This window comes from Phalacrocorax aristotelis, chromosome 1, assembly GCF_949628215.1.
Source record: "Phalacrocorax aristotelis chromosome 1, bGulAri2.1, whole genome shotgun sequence".
NCBI classification, from domain to species: Eukaryota; Metazoa; Chordata; class Aves; order Suliformes; family Phalacrocoracidae; genus Phalacrocorax; species Phalacrocorax aristotelis.
In genome coordinates this window covers 191,664,095-191,681,884 of record NC_134276.1, presented here as the reverse complement: position 1 = coordinate 191,681,884, position 17,790 = coordinate 191,664,095, and the positions used below count along the sequence as shown (strand labels likewise).

Sequence of the window (17,790 nt, the reverse complement as noted above, 5' to 3'; positions counted from 1 at the left end):
ACGCGAAAAAAAAAAGAGTCCTAGCGGATGCGCATGCGCAGAGAAGCGGGAGGTGGTGAGGCACTGCGAGGGGGCTGTACCAAGTAGCGACGGCGAAGGGGCGCGGAGGGCTTTCGGTGCCCCCCCCCCGCGGCAGATGGCACCATCCGCCGGGAGGTGTGTTGGCTGGGCGGGGCGCGCAAGCGCAGTAGGACCCCATGGCTTCTCTCAGGCAGCCCCGTCGGCCGCCATGTTGAGAGGGTTGGGGCTCGCCGTTTAGGGGGGCGTGGGAGGGTTGTTTCCGTGTTCGGCGTCAGGGCCGGCCTTCAGGGCTCGCTGCCGGGCTGTAGCGTTTCTCTTGCTAACACGGCAGCCGCACGTCCTTCCCTTGGCTTCCTGCGGGCCGCTGGTGTGAGGTGGGCAGGAAGGAAGCCTGGCGGCTGCCCCCTGGCACTGAGGAGCCTCGCAGCAGGGTATAGGGTGGGTGCCCAGCCCCGCCTTGCACGGCTTTTTATTGAAGTCCGAGGCGCTTTCGGTAGGAAACGGTGAATGGCTGGTTGTGGGGAAGACAGCTTTGTTGTGCCCAAATCCTGTGCTGTAATGGGCTTGGCGCCAAGCACCTGCCTGGGCCCAAGTGGAGGGTGGTGCCGCTGCTTTAAACAGAAATGCAGTGGTCAAGCTCTGCAATCCAAGCAAAGCTCTACATCTTTTTATAAAGATGCAGTGTGGCAGAGGTTTGGATTTTATGCTTACAGAAATCTCCTTTTGCCGTAATCTGTAAATGTGGGAATGGCAAATAAGGATGCCCTGAAGGGTTTATGCGTTTCTGTATTTTGAATAACTTTACCTGACACTAGCGCTCTTCCCTTTCCCTTCTAGCGACCCATCATTTCTTCTGATGCGTCTGATTATCACTGCCTTCCATGCTTTCTGGTCAGCCTACACGATGCATACAGTGTTTCCCCAGTCTCCTTAGAGTCTGTGAGATAAAGGGGTGTATGAAATCTGCTGGATTCAATGGTGGCACTGACACACGCTTTCAGTAATGTATGAAGCCAGGCTGGTACTTGACAGCAGAAAAAAATATCTCGGGGAAATAAAGTTCAGACATTCAGTAACAGAACCAAGTTAAGCTACAAAATTAATTCTGGTGCTTTAGCCATCTTTGCCTGCGGGAGATAACGTAATCATTCTTAGTATGCAACAGGCTTTCAGAAACATACCGCAATATGTTGTACATATGGATGTCCTCTGCATTGCAATGTATTCAGGGTCATGAATGCATCTCTAACAGTATTTAATAATACAGCAGTCTGTTGGTGATACTCGAAGCCATACACAGGTGTAGGGGAATAGACAGGGATCGGCGACCGGAAGATCACGGGATGTGACGGAAAGATAGACTCCTCCCCATAGGAGTGGCAGGAACAGGAAGCGCAAGAGCTATATAAGCGTGTGATGCAGTTAAATAAACGGACATTTTGTATCCATCACATTGATGTCTGTGCATCACTGTCCCCAGGGTGGGTAGAGCCCTGTGTCCCGGAGATATGCGGCCCAAGATAAGTTCTCCCATAGAAGCGTACAGCAACACACAGGTATGCCCTTTTACAACAGTCTACCTACCAAGCTTCTCAAAGCATGAGGTCAGTACTGTTGTTTCAGCGCTATTGCTCAAAGAGTCTTCATGGAGTGACATTAAAATAAATTTTCTTCCAGCTGCTTTTTTGACACTATCGGCGATTGCACTGGATGCCAACCTTTTCAAATGTAACACTGCATGGGGAATACTCTTTCGAAGTATAAAAACAGTGGGCCATTTCCAGTCCAGTTTATTGTGAAATGAAATATTACATCAATTCTGGATTAAAACAATATTTATTGTAAATTCATGACCTTCAATAGACAGAAAATTAGCCTGGGACTTAGAATATGGAATTCCCCTTTTTTTTCAGTTTTTGTATGACACTGAGAAAATCTAATCTCTGTAAAGTTTTCCGGTCAGTGAAGATAGTGATTGTGGTGGGCATCATAAAATGGTCTAAAATAACATTAGATCTATGCATAACCAGGAGATTAGATTTGCTGAAGCAATGAGTGGACATTCATAGGAGAAAGCTCTCACAAATAATACTCTGAAAAAAATGGGAGGAAATTAACTTTCAGGATTTTTTTAAATTATCTTGATTTCCAGGGCTTTCACCTGTAAATTTCATAACTCTTCATACACTAAAATACTGAGAATGCATTTTTTAATAACTGGACAGTAGAATCAGGTGTTTAGGACAAACTGAAAATTCAAAGTTGTCCACTCCCAGTTTTGTAGAAGGACCATTGAATAACTCAACACAGATGAGGTACCAGCCTTTGTTCTCTTTAACTGATGGAATCCTATAAAGACAAGTCTCAGATCACATAGCAAAAGATGCAGACACAAATGAGCCAAACTGATGTTGCTTGAAACGTCAGAGTTCTGCATTTCCTGACTTCCATGTGTCTGCCTTTCAACTGTAAAAATATTTTGTGGCCTTTTTTTTTTTCCATTTTACTATATAGATGCTACTTAGACTTTAGATTGTCCCTGTCAGTACTAGTCCAGCTTCCTTTTATTTCAGTCAAGACTCCAGGGACAAATTGGCAAGAGGTGCAAACCGGAACTCGGTGTCCAGCCCGTGGTTAATTCCTGTGGGGAGTACCATTTCTGGGAAGTAAAATGCTGTTGTTTCATCCCCTTCTAGCATGCCAATTGTTTCCTTTCACATTGTAGCCATCTCAACTACAGAGAAAACAAAGTGACATTTTTAAAGACAAATTAGCCAGAAAAAAAGGTAGGCATTTCCTGACACCTCTGAAGGTAACTACACCAAAGTAGTCTCTCAAGAATTTTTTTAATGGCTCAGCCTTTATCAAAAACATGACAGGAGATGTCAGAGAACATAAAACACTTCTGGAATTGGGCATTGCATAATGCCCATCCTCTAAAGCTCTTATTATTAAAAGCTTAACAACTGCCACTAACCCTTACACCAGGATTGGAAGTAATTATTGTATATTCCGTATAAAAGGCTGGAGATTTTTTTGCGTGTGTGTGGTTAGACATTTTCCTTTTCGTACTCTTCCTTCTCCCTATAGAGACATTTTCAAAGGCCAAAAATATGACATAATTAGGAAACAAGGATGTAGGGTAAAATCTTGAAGTACTTGCACCATGATATTACCTCAATATCTGATCCCCAGAGAATCTCACATCTATCTGTTTATTTTAACAGTGTCCCTGAAAAGCAGAGGACTTCTTCCTTATTTAATAAAGGAGGACTAAAATCCAAAGAGTAAGGCTTAGGTCTGGGCTCCTGAAGTCAGGTACCCAGGCTTTGCCAAACTAGATGCTTAACAGCAGTCAGCACTCTCAATATAAAGAAACTCTCAAAAAGAGAATTCCTGTCTTCGTCTACTTAGGCTCTCTCTGCCTTTCCCTGAAGGCAAGCAGCTGTGCCCATGTCCTCACAGTCCTCATTGAGGTTTGGTCTTCTGTTTGAAGCCACCACTAATATTAGCCTCTTCTTACGAAATAAACCTCCACTTAGGAAGTGGAAAACTCGAATTTAATCCCCACATCTTTTCGAAAAAAAAAAAAAAAATATATATATACTGCCTGCCTCTCCCTGTCAGTAGCAAGGTTTGGCAGACCAAGTTACATCATTTGCCCTTTTGTTGAAGCTGTACCACAAGCAGAGAAAACATGGATTTATTAGGCTGGACCCTAAAACTGTAGCTAAACTACTTGTCCAGTAGAGGGAAATCTTAGCTTCTGGTTGCTATTGCAAGGTCCCTTCCAGACAGAAACCAAGTGTCATTTTGGATGAAATGAATAAGCAGCCTTGAGCCTCGGTTCTCTGTAGCTGGTCAAGATCACTTGAGTCCTAACTTTAGATGTAGAAATTCAGTATCTTAAGTCTGAGCATGTCAACCTGGTCTTCTTTAGTGAGAAAAAGAATTAGTTTTCTACCACAGGATGAGATGCGTTTCCCACTAAAGATGTCTGTGTTTTTCCAATACTTATAAAGTGAGCCTGGGGTGACTAACTCAGACACAGACATTTCACGAGTTCATGCTTATATTTTAAATTTTATTCCTGGTGACCATAGTTGCCAATATAACATTGGTTTAGGATCAGGAACCTGCAGCTGACGACCCTTCACCCGTTTCTTCCCTTCAGTTGCTGCAGAGCTGCCCATGAGGACACACTAAATAATTGAATATGAGTATATGCTAAATAACTGAATATGAGCATTATGCCCATTAATAAAAAGGTTTTCCCTTTCTCTTACATTGTCTAGATGTAGCTTACTTGCTAATTACATTTACCTCTGTAATTAAAATGAGCTTATTTCTGCAATTGACTCTCCATACCTGAAGGTTGCTGTATGTTATACTTTCTGCAGAATACATAACCAGTTAATCATGCCCTGCAGTCTCTCTGCACGCTTTCCTGCTTCCATATAGTCTGCCAGGGCAGGAAGGAAGCCCTGCAATGGTAGTTGTAGGGTGTATGTGCAAGCAGTTATTGTGTGTAAACTTGTTATCTAGCCTAGGGCTGGTGGAATGGATGAGTGAATGTTTTGTTGCTGCTGTCACCATATGTTGCTTATCAGTTTCACATCTCCCAAAACACTCTAGCTTCTGGTGGCTTTGCATTCCTTGGTTATTAAGAAGTAGCCAGGTTTTGTAGACCCAGCCACGCTGAAGGGTGAAATGGCTTTGTGGAGTTCTCATGAGAGACGAAGCCTGGCCAGTACCACTGTGCCATGGTGTGTCAAGCCATGTCCCTGTCAGATCAGATGGAGAAAGGTGCAAGGCCTACTCCTCAGGCTTCCTTGAAAGCTGAAACTAATATAATCACCTGACTGTTGGAACAAGAGCTTTAAGAAATTTCTTGTAACAAAACTCCCAAAATTGATAATGTCCATCCGCCTGCTCAACAAGAATTGCATCCCCTGGTTGCTGCTCAAGACAAAATAGCACCTGATGTAGAGAATAATGGAGTGGTATGTACTGAAGAAGAAGAATCAGATGGTTGCATACCCCAGAAGAGAACGAAGCACTCCCAAATCCCACACATTTCATTTGCTTAATCCTTCTAACAGCCTTTCTCATACTTTCTGGGACTCAAACATTTAAATCTCTCTGATTTTCACCTGCATTCCTGGAATGTTGCTCCTTAAAAAGAGCCTAGCCCTTTAGCTCGTCCTCAGTTTATACACACCCACGCTGGCGAAACATGACTGGTTTCTCTTTATGTGTTCAGGAGAAACAGAAACATCCCGTCACCTCTGCTTTGATCCTCTGAGTCTGTAGATACTCTAAGGTCTGTTGACAGCAATGCAAGGACACAGATTTTATCTGATAGCTGGAGAAAAGTAGAAAGATCTTGCTCACCTCATGCATGACTAGCTGCAATCTAAGTTGAGATGTGTTTCATGTATATTGTTATATCAAATGATGGGTTTGTGATGGAACAACTGGAAAATAATTATAAGAGGTTAACAGTCTGAAAAGTGCTGGTAGACTCTGAATCTAAGTTACAATGCATTAGAAATAAACCTGTAGCATCAGTAGTCCCAAACTGCTTTTTATTTATCTTTAGAAACTAGGTGTTAACAAACACCTGATCTAAATTTTGTTTGTTATCATAGCAACTGCTGCTATCATGGGAAACATTACAAAAAACCTCATTTTACTCAAAGAGCTCCTTTATATGAGAAATTTTTTTTTTCCAGCAATTTTTGCTAAAATATGCAAAGTACGTTAGCAATCTTAATGACTACAGCCCTACTTAATGTGTTAGCATAAAAAATAACTTTGCATGTTTCTGTTTGCAGGAAAACAAACTTTTCCATTTTCCTCTTTTTTTTTTTAACAGAAGAAACTGAAAACAGCTGTAGAAGTTCAGCACCGTTATCCTTTTAGAGAATAATTTTAGGGGATATTATGAACTATTGGTAGGAGAAATGCCATTGCTAATGGGTCATGTACCTAGAACTATAGAATTACAAAGCAAATGGATTCTTGTTTTCAGCTGCTCTAAGCAGAGTATTAAGACAATTCTGTTGTACAAAAAATGAATAATAAGCTTCAAGTAACTGACATTTACTACACGTCAGCTTCATAATTTTTTACATTCATAGCTGAAATTGCGTTTGCTAAATTGCTCTCATGAAGCTGGCTTTTCATTCTGATAGATTCCCTACTTCTCAAAGTATAATTCATCTTCCTGTAAAAGCACTGATCCTAATTTTTAGCCCATGTTAAGATGCCTAGATCTTCCAGCTTTAAACACAAGGTCCATTATCTTAGTATTCTGCAGGGATACCCATTTGACCACATTCTACTTCTTGTTTCATTTGCTCTGCAGCACATGATCACCATGTAAAAGGAGCAGCACATGGTCAAAGGGCTCTGTTCAGAGGTGACTTACACGCTGCCTGCTGCCAGATATAATGTAGCTTGCACTAAAAAAAAATCAATATAATTCTGCTTTCTAACTTATATGGCATCATTATTTCGTGAAGTAGGTTATTCATTGTACCACAGAGCAGTCTTTTGGCACCAAGACCTTTAAACCAGTCATGGAAGCAGAGAAAGAATATACTGTGGATTTGGCCCTACCCAGAAGAGGTGTCAGAGTCCTTCCTGTTAGAAACATGTAACTGAAAAATGATCAACAGGAGAGGAAGCTAAATTGGAGAACCTGCCTTTCCCTTAACAGGCACTGAACTGTGTTTTGCCTAATAAATGACTAAGACCAAAGGGCAGGGAGAAGGCCATTTTTTTTTCATCAGTAGGCTATGCTGTGACCAGCAGAACTCGAAGCGCAAGCAAACAGAATTGCACCAACAGCAATGAAGAGAAGTGGCACATGGGGATGGCAGATGCTATGCTTTCTTCACAGCCTTGAAGAGGGTTGTCTGTTTTGTCATTATTTCTAGCCTAAGATTTTGCAAGCTACTGCTCCAACTGGATATTTTCTCTTACAACGCCCAGAATCTCCTTGGTAATCGCAACTGGCATCCTTGTTCACTGCCATAATAGGTGCTAGCTCTTTCACTTGGTGCTTTCAGGTACTCTCTTCACATCCTCTGGTTAGTGTTTCTGCTGGCACTTGAAATTCCTTCCAGTGATGAGTCTTTTTAGCTGTTAGTGTTCAGATAGTGAGGTCAGTCAACTCATAGGGAGAAAAAGTAGCTTCAGGGAGCTTGCTTGTCCCAGCTGTGGTAGCTTGTGATTCACTCAGGCAGGCAGCTGGCACCAGTGCAGGGCTCAGTGCTGAGGCCTTTGGTGTGAAGAAGATAACTATATGCTACACCCTGGTATCTGGGCTGCAGCCAGCACAAGGGTGTCTGGAGGGGAAGGAGGGATTGCAGTTACAGAGATTAATAGGGGTAAGAACAATTGGCAGCAGCAGAAAGTCTTTCTGTTGATTTACTATTTGCACTGTTGGTCGAGATTGGGGAACACCTTTGTAAACAAAAAACCCTAGGGTTTTGGGTCATGACAAGATGTATTCCTTGTTTAAAGAGGTATTCCCATGGGTAAAGCTTTTTGTTTGAGGCAGATATGCTTCACAGGAAGAAGTTGCACTGCGCTCAGGTTTTTTTTCCTTTTAATCTCGGAAAAGATTTGTTCTCCTCAGATTAACATGATTGCGTGCCCAAGGCCTAATTATCACTCTGGAGTGATGAATGGCACAGATAAACTCATGCCCTGAATTTTCTGCGCTGTTTGGATGGGTACATCCAATGCCTGAAAGTGCAAGTTAGTTTTCCAACTCTGTAGTGCTCTAGTATTTGGGATGGAAATGATAAAAGGCCTTGAGAAAAGTCCTTCTATCGGAGTGCATGCTTGTAGAAGGGTTCCCATCAATCCACAGTGTCTCACATGAGAGGAGAGCAGTGTCTCAGAGAGCAGAGTGCTAACCATTAGTAACTGCTGCCTTTTCATTATCAACCACTGTGCTATTACATTATTGATTAATGCTGTTGAAAGCCATTCCTGCTGGTCCCTTATGTTCTTACTGAAAACCACTTAACATATCAGCCACATCTAATTGAATAGCAAGAGGAATGAGTGAAATGTCATTCATAAGCACTCCCTCCCTTTACAGTCATTGGCAAAAGTATGTATGCCACTGAATATTGAAACCACCCTGAAGGCATCAAATTTCCAAATATAATGCTATTTTTTTTTAATATTTTACTCACCTTGTGCTAGATATGCTGCTGCTACTAATGTTCTGGAGACTCACATGCTTTACTTATTGCAGGGACTAAGTGTTCTGTACATGTCAGTTAAGCATTACCATATCTCACAATGATTGGTAAATATTGTTCTTACTATTGGCTAAATCTGTAAGTTGAATCACATAGACTTTCACTGAAAGAACAGAATCTCTTTTGAAGTCAGTGGTGGAACAGTCAATGACAATGACAATGACACCAGAAGGCATCAGTTAATATTAGGGTCTCATTATCCTAAACTCTCTACATAAGCATGCAAAGAGAGACAAAAAGTCTTGGCTACAAGGAATTTGCATGGTGAATAGCCAAGAGACAGTGCAGGAGGAAGAAGGTATTAATGTCTCCATTTTAATGCCCTTAATAACATGCCTTAACTTTTGGTCAGCCCTGAAGTGGTCGGGCAGTTGGACTAGGGGATCATTGTAGGCCCCTTCCAACTGAAAATAGTCTATTCTATTTTACAGACAGAATGCAAAGAAAAGTGATTTGTCTAAGGCTGCTGTGTGCCACCAGTAGAAACTGAATTCAGATTTCTGATCTATATTCTAGGTAATTTCTTATAGTTTATTTTGCAACACCGTTTTGCTCTTTGAGGAAGGTTCCCCTGCTTCCCCCTCAGCATGTGATTTGATACAGAGGGTGTATGAGCATTCCCCATCTTGCCCCTTCTCTTCCCCTTTCTGGAGACTCCAGTACTTTGCTAATCACCTTCATTCTCTTTTAGCCTCAGGAGGAGAAGTTCCAGAGTGGGATATGGACCATAGTACACCACACATGAGGTAAAGCACTATTATCATCTGCCTCACCTGCTTGTCTGTCTTTTAATTATTAAAAAAAAAGAGAAAAGAGGAAAACAGAGAATTAAATGCATCTGAAAGAAGATCATCAGAGTGGCAATAATATTCATTGCCATTCCTGATGACACCGATGTGACATATTAGGGTGTTTAGGTATCTTTCAAAAAAAATGGTCTTTTATGTCAGATAAGTGATGAGGCAGGTGCCTCTCCTAGGCAAAACAGGCCACTGCCAGTTGAAGCACAGTATCAAGATAAGACTGTCATTGTGCAGGTCTCTGCTGCCCTGAAGCTAATGTGCACAATCTGTTTTCACAAGTGCTTTCATATTTTTGTTCTTTATTACAAGCGTATACAGCACATAAGTGTTTTTAGTATTGGCTGACTCTGGCATTTTGTAGTCACGATTGTGGTATTTAAACAGGAGGTGATCTGTTCTGCACATGGAAAAGGGGCTGTGTTACAGAGGAAATAATTTTAAAAAGTGTTGCTATTTTTTGGCAAGAAGGTGTTATGATTATTTTTCAAAGAATATACCCAGTGTTCATTATGTTCATGTACAAACCCATGATGATTTGAATCTGATTGCTAGTCTGTACCTAGGGAGCATTATCATTGTGTTAGAAACGCAAGTATGATATTAAATTGGAAAGCTCTTACAAATATATAGTCTCATCTATTTCTTTTTTAGCTGCTGTATAATATTGCTCCCCAATTTCAGCCTAAGAGCTGTGATTACTTAGATGAAATGAGCAATGTCACTTGAACAGCAACTGTTGTAAATAATGGAGATCTTTTTATAAAACTTCATCATATTGTTAATATCCAAAATGCATTTCATATCATAAAGCAGCACATTGCCCTTGGTTAAGAAAATTCCTTTCAAAGAGTTTGCCTGGCAGTGATTTTTAAAACACATTTCAAGACTTTCTGAAAATCTTGAAATATAAGCGTGACATGATTGTATTATGAAAATGTGTTTGGTGAGGGACACATAATTATCTTCAGTTTCCAGATGAAGCAGAGCTGGTAACTTATTTCCAGTCACTGCTGGCAAATTTGTTTAGATGCTTATTGAATGCAGGTGGGGTTTTTTTTTTCTGCTGCACCACTCTTGTAAAAATAACTTCTCTCTGTACAGGAGGCATTGTGTCCAGGATATCCATATCTAGCTGGAAGGTGTCTCGAGGTAGGAAAAACTCCTGAAACACGCATCCCTCACATCTCAGGGATACAGTCTCCCCAGAAAAATGCTCAGCTTTAGAAATTGTATGTCACGGCACCATGTGTCATATTGGGACACACAATGCCAAGTATAATACCAGGTTTTCTGAAGCAGGTCTATTTTTTAGTTTAAAGCATTGTTGTGCTGAATTGGTGATTAATCAGTAATGTTCCAGCTGAACAAAGCCTCAGTTTAAAAGGGTACAATTGCTGCTCCGGGTTTAGACAGTGTCCAGAGAGGGGCCTCTATGCAGTGCGAGAATTCCAAAGGCAAATGTTTAAACATAGAAATAAAAAGAGCGTGGAGGAAGCTGGCAACAAGATTATGCCAGCTAATGCTCTTATAAACAGATCATGAACAATGCTAGAACATTGGATTTAGGGGATGGGTGGGTTACAACCCTGGTGTATTGTTTCGTATTGGGTATTTTTTTCTCATGCAGGTCTTTACCTTTTTTACCTCCACATGGTTACCAAGGAATACAAAGCAAGCAATCACTGTGTGTCAGATGCAAGCAAGATTTAAGAGCTCCAGAGCAGCTGAGAACATGGATACAGCATCTTGGGTGTGAGGATGACGCTACACTGGCAGAGGAATCTGTAAGGGGTAGAGGCTTCAATTTCCTGCTGAGTTTTGTCAAGATCCAGGTCTCATGAGAGAAAGTGTTGTCTGCAAGATGGGAGTGTGGCTCTGTAGCACCTCCCGCACTGAAGGGGGTCACTGTCTGGGAGTACAGGACACGTGGGTTGCAGGGGAAGAGTTTTGGGATTGCACAAAACTTACAGGATCTTTAGGGGGGGAACCACAAGCAGAGAAAGGGAGGAATAGAGGTGATTTGGGGAGGAAAATTTTTGGGAAAACAGAGGGATAAGGGGCTGAAAGGGGGAGGCTGCATGTAAACAGGTGGCTGGTCAGTAGGCTAGTCTGGCCACACCCTGCACTTGATCAGCACAGTCTGTCCTGTCTTCTCATTAAACTCCATTTTAATTTTCCTGGGTGCAGGGCTGTCTTCCGCAGAGTGGGACCGTGGAATCGCAGGGGCCCCTGTCTGTGGTGGTAGCAACCAGAGTGGATGATCTAAGTCAGTGTGTGATCACCCCTGAATATCAGCCTGGGCTTGCAAAGTAGTTGAAGTGACCTGGGAGCCGGGTGAGCGCATGTGTCTCTGAGAATGAGACAACTGGAGGAGCTGGCTGCGGGAGGAAGTGGGGGTCCCAGCCATGTGGCAGAGAGACTGTAGGGTCTAGGGTTGACTGAGAGATCAGACGTGTGTGTCTCTCTCTCTATGCATGAGGCAACTGAGGACCAGCTACTGGAGGGACTGTCTAAGACCAGGTTACTGGAGGCAGCTAAAGCCAATTCTTCACATTTTTTTTGGCAATTTACATCTATGCAGGGTAGGCCTCATTCTGATCCTATAAAATCAGTGTGTTTCAATTTACCCCTCCTTTCTTCCCAGCCTCCATAGAAGCATGTTTCAGTGCTCTATATTTGTAGTGATGGTGTGGAAAGCAAGATGCAGAGATTGTACATGCTGTGCAAGTACATAGAGACTTTTGATATTCCTGCTTTTTACAGCCATTTGTTCTCACTCAGTGCAGGTACAGAGTAGTAGAAAACCAGACCCTTTGTGTCTGGAATGCTTAGCACCCCTTTTCTATACCTTTTCTATGAAGAAGACCTCCATTGTGCATCCAGTTCACTTGCTGTAGTTGTTTACCCAGGAAATCTCTGGACTGAGAGTGTCTGTAATGCACTGGATTAGGCAGACAGGGGTGTGAATAGTAACTAAGCATTCCGGATGAGGAGAGGAGATACTGACAGGTTTCTTCCCCATTCTCCTGAGGAAACCCCCCTTCACAAAGAGTTGTATGAAATGTGCACTACCCATTGACATGTCTCACCAATACTAAGTCTGTTACAGTGTCCCTCAAAGATTGCTTCAGGGTTCTGTCACACCAAACCTCACCACTTCCACATGATTAATTACTGCCAAGTCCAGTCTCAAACAAGAGCCAGTAATGATGGAAATATTTGTGTAAGGTGTGGCAAAGCACTTAGGAAGATGTATATGCTTGTATATAATACAAGTTTCAATATACACTAGGGCTTCATGATGAGATTTGGACAGTCCCTTACCAAGTGAGAGAGAACAGTTTGGCTTAGTGTGGGCTAATGGTTCATTTTTTAACATTAGTGAAGTCTGGGGAGTGGCCCTTGGTAATAGGTGCTGCCTGCAGGAAGGAGAGGGATGCCTGCACCTGGCCTCAACAGGCGTACTGGATGTTTGAGGAGGTTAAAGAAGTAAAGGTTTTGGGGGAGTGAGTATTGACATTGTCTCCTGAATAAATTAAGAATCAGTAAGTCTTTTGATGGGGAGCAGGAGTTAGGGTGGAGGTGAGGACAAAACAAAAGAGGCTAGAAAGGTGAGAATCCAAACAGATGCTAATAGAGGGAGGAAGTACATGTTCCCTGCCTGAGGTCTTTTTTAGGTTTGCTTCCACAGGATATGATGGACTTGCAAAAGGACCACATTCTGAGCACCATGGTCCTGGTGCTGGTTTGATATAATAGAGTATAGGAAGCTTTCTGCATGTGATCTCAAGATGGGTAAATACAAACATAGTAATCTTTTACTTCTGTTCAGCCATTTGCTAACTTCTGTTTCTATTCAGGAACTTTAAGTGAGAAATATAGTGCCCTAGGCACCATTTCCTGCCAGCAGATGGGTCCTGCCAGGGGGTGGTATGGATCTTAGGAGCTGTGAAAAATTAGGTGGGATGGTTGGGCCCTGAAGGAATCTAACACTCCCTCTCACTCCCCGCTCCCCACCAAGTTCAATAAATCAGTGCACAGAAGCTGTTTGGAAAACAACCAATTCAAAACAAAACTTCATTTGTGGTATTGTAATTATATGGATGCTAAGCAACACCTACAAAGAAGCAAACTGTGTAGTGATGGAGCCGTGGTGTCCTTTCAGAAACATTTAAGAGAGTTCTGTTTTAAAAAGAAAAAAAAGTCCTTGATAACAAGTCTAGTCTGGAAACTTTTCACAGCAGCTTTCCATGATAGTTTCAGAGTCATTTATGATGAAAAATTCTTCATTATCGCCAGAAACTGCTCCTGCCATAGGTATAAATTTACTCAGTGTTATATCATGGTGGAAAACCACACAGGAACCTCTGTTACGATTGTGTGCGTAGGTGTGCAAAACCAAAAAACCACTGAACTTTAACGACATGATTCTGTCATAGGCATTAACCCATTTGGCCTGAGATGATGTCACAAAATTGTGTAGTGTCTTTTGATTTAGTATGTCTTTGGCAGCTTATGCTTTCTGAAGGTGTGTGCCAACCAGAATATCACCGTCTTTCAGTTTATTTAAGTGGGAGATGGGTATCAAGGCCCAAGCCTGTCCTGGAGAAGACAGTGAAATGTGTGCACGTGGGCTAGCGCGTCACCCCAGCAGGCGTAGCTCCAGTGCTAGCCTGCAATCCTTATCACGCATACATCAGTAGTTCCTTTCTCTCCAGTGGAGTTTCACTGCTGCTGTGAGGAACATCGCCTACAATTCCTAAGTGTTGGAAAGCAACCAGAAATTTGGTTTCTCTAGATAAAACAATACTTTAAAACTAGTAGTTTTTACTAGTTTTAGTTTATCTAGATAAAAAAATACTTAAAAACTAGTAGTTTTGAGGTGGTGGTCTATCTCAGATTCACTAAGTTTTTTAATATCAACAGCTTGATATATAAACCTAAGTCTTATTGCTTTAATCTTTATAATTTTAATATAGCCTTATTTATAAAATGGATTTCATTCATGTAACCACTGTGCAGGAATGTTTTACAGGCATTGTTAATTCCTTATCCAGGATTACAAATATGCCTAAGAATAAAATGAAAATAGATGTTATGGTATTAATTTATGCATTTTTGGAAAACATCAAAGTCGCATAACCTTATGTCTAATGATTTCATTTAATTATAGAGTTCTATGTTTTCATCTTCAAAGAAATCTACAATGACTAATTAATCTTGCAGCAGCCCTTTGAAATACATAATAGACATAATTAAATCCATCTAACCGATTCCTTGCCCAAGGCAATACATTGGATCAATATTTAAGCCAAGATTAGAGCTCAGTCTTACTCTGTGGTCATTTCACTAAACTAGCAGTTCCCAAGTTCCCTCAGGTTGGGCTCGCTCCTACCTTGCTGTGATAGTTTAGACAGACATACGCCTTAGTCTGCACTGAGTCTTCATCCTCTATCTTCCACCCCTCTGCCAAAATGCTGCTTCTCCCTCTCGCCCTCAAAAATTACTTCCACTCCAGTCAGTCCAGGTGTGGAAAGTCTAATTTTTCCCTTCCAGAATTCTGTACCCAGCTTTCACTTGCTTATGCTTGTCACTGCCTGCCTGACTCTTTGAACCCACATCCTCGCACAAGTTCCCTGTCCTCCAGGTGCCACTGCTCGCCCTGTGGAGCTCTGCTTCCATGCTTGGTGTGGGCAGTGGCGTCCCCCAGGGTAATCACCTCTCTCTTCCCCTGCCTCTGGATCCCCCCAGCAGCTGGGAGGAAGCGCTGCTGGTGGGGCTGGTGTAAGCTGCTTTGTATCTTCTAGTTGGCTTACTCTTGTACGGTGAGCAAGGAGAAAACTGAAGGTAAGCTTTGCACCATTAAATAGGAGATACCGTTCTCATAGACCGTGGCCCGTACCAAGGTGCATCCTAAGTCCTTGTGTCTGTTATTGTAGGTGGAGATTCATGAAAGGTTTTGTAGCACATTGTGAGTTACAAAAGCACGTTATAGGATCAAGGTAATATTGAAGGCTAATGAAGTTCATGGGTGTGGAACCACAGAGAAGCTCATGTTGTAAAAAACAATATTACTTGCCTTGAAAATGGTCGTATGATAATATAGACTGGAGTGAGGCCGTTCTGAACACTGTGGTGAGCAGCAGGGATTGCAAAGCGACAAGTTTGTCTGTGGCAGACTGTGATAAAGTCCTGATTTCATAGAAGAAACTAATTCTGCATAGCATGTAGTGATGGATGAGGTACAAGAAAAGAGAGAAAAAATGAATGGAAAAGGAGATTCCCACCTCACGTCATCAAAGAATGGCACCAGAACCTGAGAAATAGTGCCAGAACCTGGACTTCCCACCATGGCAGTGTTTAAGATCTGGTCAAATCTTACTTGGCTATAGCTTTCCTCACCTGGTAGGAAATAGTGTTAATATGATGTATCCTGTTGTTGATAACCGAGTCACATTTGGATTTGTGCTTTGATGTAATATGTCAAACCAGAAAAGGTATACTCCATGACTCTAGGGGTTCTGCTCCCTAAAAAATTAGTGGATGGACCAGAAATATTCCTGCAGGCAGCTGATCTCACTGCCCTTGGTTGACATGCCACACTTCCCTCATAATTTCCTTTACTTTATAGAAAATGTTATGTCTTCATGCTGACTGCAGAAGAGAGAAAAAAAGAGGATACACAGAGGACCTGAAATTCTCCAGCAACATTGTACAATATCTAAGGATATCCTCCAAACCTGGTGTACCGCTGCAAAAACTCTGATTTATCTCAGCATTCTCGAAAGTGTAATTTTCTATGGGTGAGATTGCATAGCTATGTCTGCTGCTTCATTCCATTTTCTTTAGAAAAATGTTTGATGCTCTGCCCCATACTTTCAGGCTCTCTGCAGCTGACTAAAATGGTGGATGTCTTCCTAAAATAGATAAGTCTGCTTCAACCACAAATTGATTGGGCTTTGACTAGATAGAATTATATGTGGGGCAGAAGGTCAGACGGATGATCGTAGTTTTCCTGCTTGGCTTTAGATCATTGGATTTACTGGGGTACTAAGCCTCTCCATTCAGCATGATTCAAGAGAGTAAAATCCAGAGCTCTATAAAGTGGGAATTGTACATTCAACCAAATGGAGAATGACTGAGTATAGACATATGGCAGATTCATTTTTTCAGGCTGTTGATAATCTCAAAGAACATGTAGTAACAGAACAAATCAGAGTGTTGGTGGAGGTTCCCCCGCCACCCACAGCAAATGATATTTTGGGGCATATCAATAGGAGACAATTACAATAACACATCCCTTTCAATCTGAGTAATTTCTACTGAAATCCAAGGTGACTGCTGTCAAAAGGAGATGTACAAAAGCATAGCGTTCTTTCTGCTTTAAAATAATTATATACTGCAAATACGTGTGAGAGAAGGCAAATCACTTAAGGACACTCTTGGAAGAAGTAACTTAGGGGAAATATGAATGTCAGTCAGTTTCCTGACATAGTTTAAATGTTAAATGACACATAACCTAGGATCACCCAAACTAGATGGCAAAGCCTTATTGTACGATACTGTCTGACAATGAAATCCTGCGTCTTGACAACTGAATTAAAACATTTCTTTCACAGCCACGTTGAAGGTCTCTGTTCTGATATTTTCTCTTGCACTTACATGACTCTACAAATGTTTAACTTATCTGGAGCCAACGTAGCAGTGAAGATTTGCTGCATAAAATCTTGAAGGAAATTTTCTTCTAGTCTAGGAATATATTTTTTTTATCTCAGGAATTAAGAGCCCGAGGGCAGCTGATGAGCACAAGGCAAAAGCCTGGCCCCACTGAAGTGTTCTGAGGTACTTCTCCTGTAGGGAACAGAATCTTCTTCAGATGATGACTGCTGAGATATATTCAGAGGTCTTTGTCTCTCTCAAACAGAGAGGGAAAAATTAAATGCCCTCTTCCTACTATGCAAATTTTGCAGGCAGTTTACTGCGTTTAATGAACTGTTATAGCATATGCAGATGAACACTTCCCACTCGCTTTCCACAGATCTGGCACACAGTAATCACTTGTCCTATATTTCTGTGCTATATAGTGGCTTCCTCTGCTCATAGAAACACGGACCATAAAATTGAAACAAAGATCTCTAAAGGCTTCAGTTTGCCAAAGGTTAAATCTGTCTCTTCCTCTTGGGCCAGGACATGAGAGACTGACTGGTGGTGTTTTCTCGGCTTTAAACAAAGCCAAAGCCTAGGTGGCAAGCAAGAAAGTCTGCTGCCCTTTCTGTCCTACAGCTCAGACCAAGGAAGACCATAACTTCCTTTTTGTGTAGGCTTCACCTTTAGAGGCACGGAACTCACCATGGAGCTTTGAGCTTTGCCAGGGTCATACTGGAATTGAGGTAGTCCTACAGAACCAGTGCAGGTAAAAGGAAACATGTTAAACGCTTTCAGTGAAATTCAGCTTATTGCGGAGCCTTTAGAAGGCACACACATCAGTAAGGCACCTCCTGAGGTCAATTATGCATAACCACAGCCTTCTGCAGATCTCCTTTTTGCCTCTTCTGTGTTAGGCGTAGCACTCCCGTTACTTTCTTTTCTCTCTTTGTTAATATAAAATTATGTCCACCCTTGTTTGTTCAAGAATATTTGTTATCTGGAGCTTGTGGCAAATTGCACGATAGCTTCCTGGC

At 41.9% G+C, this 17,790-nt stretch overlaps 1 long non-coding RNA gene across 4 annotated transcripts; it reads left to right on the top strand.

The window, feature by feature from the left end:
* Nucleotides 1–3: 3 nt before the first annotated feature.
* Nucleotides 4–17,357, top strand: LOC142051727 (uncharacterized). 4 transcript variants are annotated; one of them, XR_012658612.1, is made up of 6 exons: nt 4–156; nt 8,998–9,052; nt 10,211–10,258; nt 10,737–10,900; nt 11,297–11,443; nt 15,741–17,357. It is a non-coding gene; the product is annotated as an uncharacterized LOC142051727 (long non-coding RNA). The 4 variants fall into 4 exon arrangements; XR_012658613.1 differs by lacking the exon at nt 11,297–11,443 and having other exon boundaries at nt 10,737–10,893; nt 15,741–16,732; XR_012658611.1 differs by lacking the exon at nt 11,297–11,443 and having other exon boundaries at nt 15,741–16,730.
* Nucleotides 17,358–17,790: the final 433 nt, after the last annotated feature.